This window comes from Microcebus murinus, chromosome 9 (genome assembly GCF_040939455.1).
Source record: "Microcebus murinus isolate Inina chromosome 9, M.murinus_Inina_mat1.0, whole genome shotgun sequence".
Lineage (NCBI taxonomy): Eukaryota > Metazoa > Chordata > Mammalia > Primates > Cheirogaleidae > Microcebus > Microcebus murinus.
In genome coordinates, this window is record NC_134112.1 from 22,822,309 (window position 1) to 22,831,417 (window position 9,109).

Sequence of the window (9,109 nt, forward strand, 5' to 3'; positions counted from 1 at the left end):
ATAGCATTTTTATTTACAAAACAATCAAACAACTAAACAACTAATTAAACAAAGTTCCTAGTACTTTTTTAATGTATGGTACTGCGTAAAACATTTTCCTCTATGAAGAGGGACCAAACAAAATTTACGTAAGTATCTAGATTCGCTCATTTTTCCATGGGCAGCACAAACTCTGCAGGCTCTCGTAGGAAATCTTGTCTTTCCAATCACTGGAATACACGTAGGTTCATGCTGCTTCATATCACCTGACAACCTTTTGGGTGGATCTTTACGAGGTGCTCTTCTTGCACCCCCAGGGGAAGGGCTGAACAGATTCTCTGGTTCCAGAGAACCTTCATTATTGTCATCCGTTATCCAGTCTCTCACCACCGATAGCAGAAACTGTTTACACTTCATTTTTGCTTGTGGATTGAGGACGTTGTACACTCTAAATGAATTGAAAAGTCCACAGTTTATAAGGCACGGCACTACTTTTTTTGTCCATTTCACGAAAGGAATTGATCTGCACAGTCAATACCTTTCATGTGGGCATTGTATTCCTTGATGCAGGCAGGTTTTACAATATTCTCTCCTGTTTTTCTATTTTTTTTTTTTTTCCTGTTGTGGAGACAGAAGTGTCATGGATCGTTGATATAATTCGGACAACCCGCTTGTCTTTCCATGCTAGGAGAAGAATATCACCTTTCCTGGAAAATATTATGTCACCTTTCTTCATTCTTGATGTTCTCATTTGCAAATTTGGCGATAAACCTCTACTCTTCCTAATGGACAAGACAGTGTGTTGACATCTAAGGTCCATAACAGATGGCACATGAAACACGAGAAAATTTGTGAGTAGTCCGAAAGGTGTTAGTATTTCATTGTATGGATATGCCAGTATTTGTTTATCCAGTTGGTGGACATTTGGGTTGTTTCCAGTTTTGGGATATATCAAATAAAGCTGTTTTGTTTGAATATTTGTGTATAAGACTTTTTGTATGTAAATGTTTTTATTTGTCTTGGGAAAATACTTAGGAGTATAGTTTTAATGTGAATAGTTAGCATTGAAAACAAAGATAAAGCCTTAGAGCCACAATAAGATACTACTTCACACCCACTAGTATGGCCATAATTTAAAACATTGAAAAATAGCAAGTGTTGGTGATGATGTGGACAGTTGGAACCCTCATACATTGTTGGTGAGAATATAAAATGGTGCAGCTACTGTGGAAAGCAGTTTGGCAACTCTCAAAAAATTAAACATGGAATTACTGGATAGCCCAGAAATTCCATTCCTAGGGACATAGCCAAAAGAATTGAATACAGGTGTTCAAACAAAAACTTGTACATGAATGTTCATAGTAGCACTATTCATAATAGCCAAATGATGAAAATAATCCAAACTTTCATCAACAGATGACTGGATAAACAAAATGTGATCTATCCATACAGTAGAATATTATTCAACAATAAAAAGAAACAAAATAATGATACATACATATGGATGAACCTTGAAAACATGCTAAGTGAAAAAAGAAAGACACAAAAGGCTACATATTATATGATTCAATTTATATGAAATATACTGACTAGGCAAATCCCTGAAGACAGAAAACAGGTAGTGATTGCCAGGGGCTAGAGACAGAGGAGTGGGGAGTGACTGCCTACTGGGTACAGGGTTCCTATTGCAGGGGATAAAAATCTTCTGGAACTAGATAATGGTGATGATTACACAACATTATGAATGTGCTTAATGCCACTGAATAGTACACTTAAACATGGTTTAAAGATTACATTTTATGTTATGTATATTATACCACAATAATTTTTAAAAAAGAAAAAAACTTAGAGGGGTATGAGTATCTAGGCAGTGGTTCCCATTCTCCATGCAGGCGGCTCCTCCATGCACTATAACTGAGGGTGGGCATGCCTGTCAGGTAGAACGTAGTCTCTGCACAGACAGGAAGCTCCCTCTTGCCATGAGTTAGAGTTAGGAGGCGTGACATTCCATTACTTACCATCAGGCTGTGGCTGTGCAGGCTCCTGGGTTGAGAAACTTGACTTCACACACACAGTACATAAAAAAGAGCAGGAAGTTCTATTCAGACAGCAACACTGTGCCAAAGGACATCCAAGGGGATAGGGCAATATATCTGTGGATGCAATTTAAGCCTATCAGTCTGCCTCCAAAATTTCTACTGCTCCAAAATCTGCTGCAAACACAAAAAGGTTGAGATCCACTTTCCTCAATCGTGGAGGGAGAAGGGAGGACAGCAGAGGCCTGTGGAGGACACAGGGCTTTACTGAACAGGTAGAGAAAGAGGAACCAATCCACAAGGCAGGTGGCAGACAAGGGCAAGAGCCAGAGGAAAGGGCCAGGACAGACTGAGGCCACAGAAAGCAGTGGGAGAGAAGAAGTGGCCAGCAGTGTCATGCTGCACAGAGGTGACATTCAAAGGCCAAAAAATGTGACAATGAGAGGACATCAGTGACCCTGTTATTTGCAAGTTTGGTGGCGTGGCAAGCAGAAGCCTAGTCCTAGTGGGTTGGGAAGTGAAAAGGAGCTGAGGAAGTGCAGACCACACTTTGAGTATGTATTCGTTTTTCAAAAACTTGACCAAGAAAAGGAGCAGAGAGATGGGGTCATATCTGGAAGGGGAGAAGGAGTCAAGAGAAAGGAGAGACCCCAACATGTTGCAGGTTAAGGGAAAAGAGCCAGTAGAGAAAAAGGTTACGAGATTTAGGAAAGCGGAATTGTAAATGGAGCAAGGAATTCTCTGAAATACCGTCTTAAATCTGTTCTTTGAGAAACTCAGAAGGGATTTGCTGAACAATATTTTACAAAGTTTTCAAGACTTTTGATCCTTCTAAGCAAATAACACAAAGTAGTATAAAAAGCCTGGGTCTTGGAGACAAAAGATGTGGCTTCGAGCTGCTGCCAGCTGGCTGTGTGATTTTCCTTATTGCAGTAGCTCGTTAGACCCTCAAAATCTTAGTTCTCTCCTCTGCAAAATGGGGGCAATAATTTCTGCTGTGATCCAGAGGCGTTATCAGAATACCCAGAAGTGAATTCCATGAAATTCATAAAATTGAAAACACTTCATTTTAATCATGTAACCTCGCCTGCTTAAAATCCTTCACTCACTCTCTTTTGATCTCGGAATAAGGCCTAAATAATTTAGTGTTGTCTATAAAGACCTCCAAGACTGGCCCCCATCTCATCTTCTGTCTCTGCCTCCCCAGTACCACACTGTGCCCCACCTGTCCCAGAGAACTTGGAGCCCCTCCGACTCACCCTGTGCTCTCCTGAAACTACCTTCACACAAGCCTTCTCTTGGAATACCTCTTCCCTCCTCATTTCCTGGAGAACATCTACCTCCTCATCCTTCAATATCAACCCTCACCTATTCTGAGAGAGCTTTCGGAGCCCTCATGGTAGACCAGGGCACCTCTTCTGAATCGTTAGCATCCTCTTCCCCTGTTGCCCTTCAGCACTCAGAGCACCGTGTCAGACTGTCTGTCTGTCTGTATCGACAGCAGAAATGCTGTCATCATCCCAGGACCACCAGCACCTCCCACGCTAGGTGCCACATCATGTCTGCACTCAGTAGATCTTGAATTGATTAATAAGTTAACATCTAGCCCTCTTTTTTTCACCTGTCCAAGGAAAGTTCTACACAGGAAAACCACAGCTTAGCAGCGACAAGTCAGCAAAAAGGGATGCTTTCTTTCTGTCTTGTTGAGAAAAGAGGCAGCACCTAACCTCATGGTGTGAAGTCCTGGAATCCTTTGGCACAGAATGATAGAATAAGAAAGCAGGCAGTTTCTGAACAGTCCTGACTCAGATTTCTACTTTGTAGCTTTGTTTTGTTTTGTTTTTATGGTGTGGCCAACTTCTGAACAGCTATACGCATTTCAAAATGTGAAAACAAAGAAGTTGCCTAAGACTAAATAGATGTACTTTAAAATTTTCTGCCATTATAGGCTATGGTATGCTCTTACTCCCTGAACAGAGATACATTGTTTACAAGCATGGTCAAGAACTGACTGTTCTTGTCAATTCTTGAAAGACATGAGGTTCTGCACAGTAAGATAACAAAGGGTGGCATGTGACATGGTGTTAAATTGCCACTTATTGTCAAGAAAGGATGGTGACAGCTCCTCTGTCTAAAAGGTCAGTCAACCAGGTGACATAGCCAGGCCTTGGTCAGTCAATTCTCAGAAAGAAAAACTTTTGTCTTCCTCTTTCTACATCTGTAAGGTAGTAAGTTTAAATATAAGCTTAGCTATGTTTCCCTGTCATTAAAGAGACTGGTTTTTATTCCCCTCCCTCCCTGCCTCCCTTCCTTCCTTCTTTCCTTTTCAATGCTGGTATTTCTTGGCTGAAGATAATGTAAGGTTGAAGGAAGATATTGTGTCATACACAATAAAAGAATAGCATGCTCTTCTAATGGTATGGCCTGGCAGCTTTCTTTAGCTTAGTAAGAATAAAGGACTGCATCTTGAAAACACCCGAAAAGAGATGATCATAAATCAAAGCACACCTTAATCAGCTTAACGTATTAATCCTGCTTCTTGGCTATTCAAGCGAAATAGTCAGGAAGCACTTAGCGAAGACAGGGGGAGGAATGGCTCTGGAAAAGCTTGCTTAAGAATGAAACACCAGCCTTTAAGCCAGATGATTATACCAAAAGCCATGTGATCCAGCCCAGAAAAAATGCATAGGGATTTCAGGGTGTAATTCCCAGTATACCTCCACACAGCCAAAATCTGCATTGTGACGTAGACGATGTGAACAGGTCAAAAATATGCTTGGAAGTTCTTTTAGGACAATAAGCAAAATTGGAGAGGAAAGGAACTGGAGGGATGGGGGGGGCAAAATCTTAGAGTAATATTAATAAATAACAATAGCTAATATTTATTAAGCATTTCCTACCTATGTCCAAGCACTGTTCTAAGCATTTGTGTCAACTCACTTCATTCTCACAGTAACACTGAGTCTCACCCTTGGGCCTCTGCTCCTAGCCGCCACCCTATACTGCCTCAGAGATGAGAACTCAGTGTGATGTTCCAGGTGTGGGCAAATGACCACACAGTGGCAACCCCATCAACAAACCCCTTTCCTGCTCCTTTTTCCTCTCTGCCCAGGCAGGCAGAGGACATACCTTCTTTTGCTTTAAACAGAAAAAAGGTTTTATTCAAGGTTTGTTTCCTTTTGTTTTTAATGATAAAGGAATATATATATGCCTTGGCTCCCTAGAGAGAGAATTTGGAAAATACAGAAAATTACAAAGAAGAAAATTTACAAATCACTCATAATTATTCTACAGCACAGATAACCACAGATAATATTTTAATGCATTTTTCTGAAAGACACACACACTCATCTATATAACATAAGGATACACAGGTGTTCTGCCCTTTTCACTTAAGATTACATCATGAGCAAATGTCATTGTCATTACATAGTCCGGTGGTAAGAATGGAGGGACCCAGGGATCTGAAGCTTTATTGTGGCTCACCCCTCGTTTGATGATTCAACATGGAAGTGACGTTACTCTTGAGGGCATCTTGATTTCAAAATCTAGTGTTTATTTGTAGTGAGATTGAGGGCTAGCACCCACTAATGAATGGAAAGTCTGCATCTGCAAAATAAAACAACATTTTGCTCGGGGTCAAATCACAAGCAAGCAAAAAGCAGACAGGCATGGAGCCCAGTTATGGCAGGCTCAACCCTCCCTGCTCTTCCTCCAGATCAGACTGACTCCCACCTTAGCTGGTGGGACCAAGAAGAGAGGCCTGATTTGGCTCTTGTTTTGCTTGCTTCTGTCTCTACACTTTGAGGCCCATTAACTGTCTTTCAGTTGCTGTCTAAAGGAGAGAGAAGCTTCCTGGGGCTCTTCAATCAACTCCTCTTTCAGAGAGAGAAAGAGCGAAAGGGAACACCTGGGTGCTTTGGTGCATGTAAAATAACACGCTGTCCTGTCTTTGTCAGCCCAGTGAACCGCTTCTTTGAGTCGCTGGATTTCTTAGTGACAAACTTACATTATGAGTTTTCAAATAATACTTACCTTGGGAGGAATATTATGTTAGCTGTCTCCTTCTCTGATTCAGTTTGACAGATTCTTTCCCTCTACAATTTATCTCATTAATGCATTTTGGATTTTTTTTTTTTTTATTATTCATCAACAGTTAAAAGGGGTTTCTAAAGACCCAGGAATTTAGCATTGTGGTGCTTAATAAACCATTTCAGTGGATCTTTTGTTCTAAAGCCTTCAAATTGCATCAGCGAAACATGGACAGAAATGCTATCTGTGTGTCTGTCTGTGTGCACGTGCACATGTGCTCACGTGAGCAGTGCCTGCCTTCTTGAGATAAAGCGGCATTTCTTGTAAACGCTGAGATTGAGATAGATAAACCTTGAACATAGAAACCTTGGTTTCTAGAATCCACCGGATTAGTTGGTATAGGTATTGAATAGAAAAGAAAAGATAAAATTAATCCAGATCATTCATTTATTTCCTCTAATATTTTATTTCTCCGATTCCAATGAAAGATGCCACTGAAGTAGTTCAGATAATTTAGTGAAAGAACAACATGCTTGCTTTCATTAGTAAAAAATTGATTTTTTTTTTAAAATCAAAGATAGTGCTCTCTTGCTTCATGGATTCCAAATTCCCTTTGTCTTGGTTTCTTCCCAAGCACATTCTTTAATAGTTGAGATTCTCCACACACTTGATTATTAGTTTTTCAGGTATGGAACTCTAGGATGAAAATCATGTCCTCCAAATTTTGACGGTACTGTTCCACCATCTTCTAACTCTCAGTGGTGCTGTTGGGAAGTCCATTGCCATTCTTAGTCCTGATCCTCTGTTTGCAAACTTACCTTGGGTCTTCTCTTTATGTCCAGCAACCTGAAATCTTATAAGGATGGCCCTTGGTGGGATCCTTTCTCATTCATTATGCTTGGTACTTAAAGTCCATCAGTCTGGAAACATAATTTCCGTATATTAATTTTTAGTAATTTCTTCCTATTCATTTTCTTCATTTACCCTTTTGTAGACTTCCTTTTAATCAAAATTGAGACCTATATTAAAGACTGCCAATTGCTTACCTGAATACTTACATCCTTCCCTTCTTCCTTAGTAGGAAACACTTAATGTTGGCTGTGGTAAAGTACCCAGATAAAAGAGTACATTTCCCAGACTCCTTTGCAGTTAGATGGGGCCAAATAGTTAAGTTCTGGCCAGTAAGATATAAGTGGAGGTGCTGGTACAGGATTTCTTAGAAAACTGCTTTTGGATCTGACTTAGCTGAGTGGAGTTCCCTGTGTCCTTCCAGGCTTCCTCTTTCCTCATGCTGGAATGCAGACATGATGGCCAGGGCTTCAGCAGTGATGAATTTGAGGCTAGAAGCCACATATTAAAAAGGCATAGCAAAAGATAGAAGGAGTCTCTCTGGAGCTGCCATACCAACCTTAGCTCACTCACCTCCATTTAAGAGAGAATAAGCCCTGTGTATTTAAGCCACTATTATGTTAGGTTTTCTGTTATTTGTAGCCAAACCTAAGTTTATCTGATATAAACCTTTTAGACTGCTACTCTAATTTTAATATTGTGTCCTCTTATTTGCTTTTTTTGGAACTTTCATGAGTCTTACTTGAAATTTTCTTTTTGCTTTGGCTTTAATTTTTTATACTTTTCCAGAGTTCTTTTTTGTTCTGTGATTGTTCTCATTTCATGGATGCAATATCTTCTCTTACCTCTGTTTTTTTTGGAGAGGAAGTTTCTTCTAGTTCCAGCATTGTTTCTGTGTCTCAAAGTTCCTTTTTATTGTTTGCTTCTGTTTCTCTTTTTTCATGTAAGAGGCTTTCCTCAAATACCGGGTGATCTCTCATTGTCAAATCCTGCTGAAGAAGTCCAATCTCCAGTTGGAAGCCCCATGTCTGTGGATGAGCCTTGTTGATTGGCAGCTGCTCTGCAGGGGGTCAGGAAGGAGGAAGCCCTTTACCAGATAATCCCCTGAAGTCAGCATTTAAAGATATTTTTCCTCTAAGTTTATTGAGTTTTCCAGAGAAGGATCTTCTAACTTCCCATGGGCACTTAGTAAACCTGATGCTGGAAATTCTGGGATCTGATCAGAAGAATGGTATCTTACTGTTCAGTATGTGGACTTACCCGTAATCCTACAATTTTTAGTCTCTCCCCCTCTCCTCTACCCTCTGTGGGGCCTGTTCTCCCAGTGCTGATACATCTCCAGTGAACTTTCCAGGTTATTAAAAAATAATAATAATGATGAAATTAAATCTTGCTTACTGCACTGTCTCGATTTGGCTCTGGAAGTCAGTGAACAATGATCTAACATTCAATGCCTATAGTGTACTTGGTAGGTAAAATGTAGACAGGTTTTTTTTCTCTCCCTACCCAAAGATATAAGCAAGCCAGAAAATAAATAGACAGGGACCCCCAACAAAAGGCATTTGTGCCATCCTTCCACCAGCCAGTGACACATGCCAGAAGGGTTGCAGGCAATTGCCTTCCTTCGCCTTCCGTATAACTTAGGTCTCAGCAGTTCCCTTGCCTTGTTTTCGTGGGTTAAGAGAGGATGGGGAAACCAAAGTTCTAGTTCTCACATTTCATGTGTATAATGCTACTGATTTTTGCAACTGCAGTCAGCTCTGCATTATATCTGCTGATGAAGGAGGATCATGGTGTGGTGACATTTAGCTCAAGGAAATGTGAATGGGGTGAAATGCTGAGAATGATAATCATAGTAAAAGTAGCTAATTGTGTGCTAGGCGCTATATATGCATTATCTCATTTAATCAGCATAGCAATACTATGAAGTACAAACTATTATAATCATCCCCATTTTTCAAGTGACAAAAATGAGATACAAGGTGGATTAGTAACTTGTTCAAAATCATACCATGGACAGTGGAGGATCTGGGATTTAAAAATAGGTCTGTTTGGCTCCACTTGGATCACAAAGATGCCATGATGTGTTTTATTTTCATTCATTTTTTTTCCTTTTTAATCATGTTGTGTGACATGTTAAAAATTTGGTATATATTTTTATGGATTATTTTTCTTATGTGTATGCTAATATTTGCATTTTGAAACTGGAATAT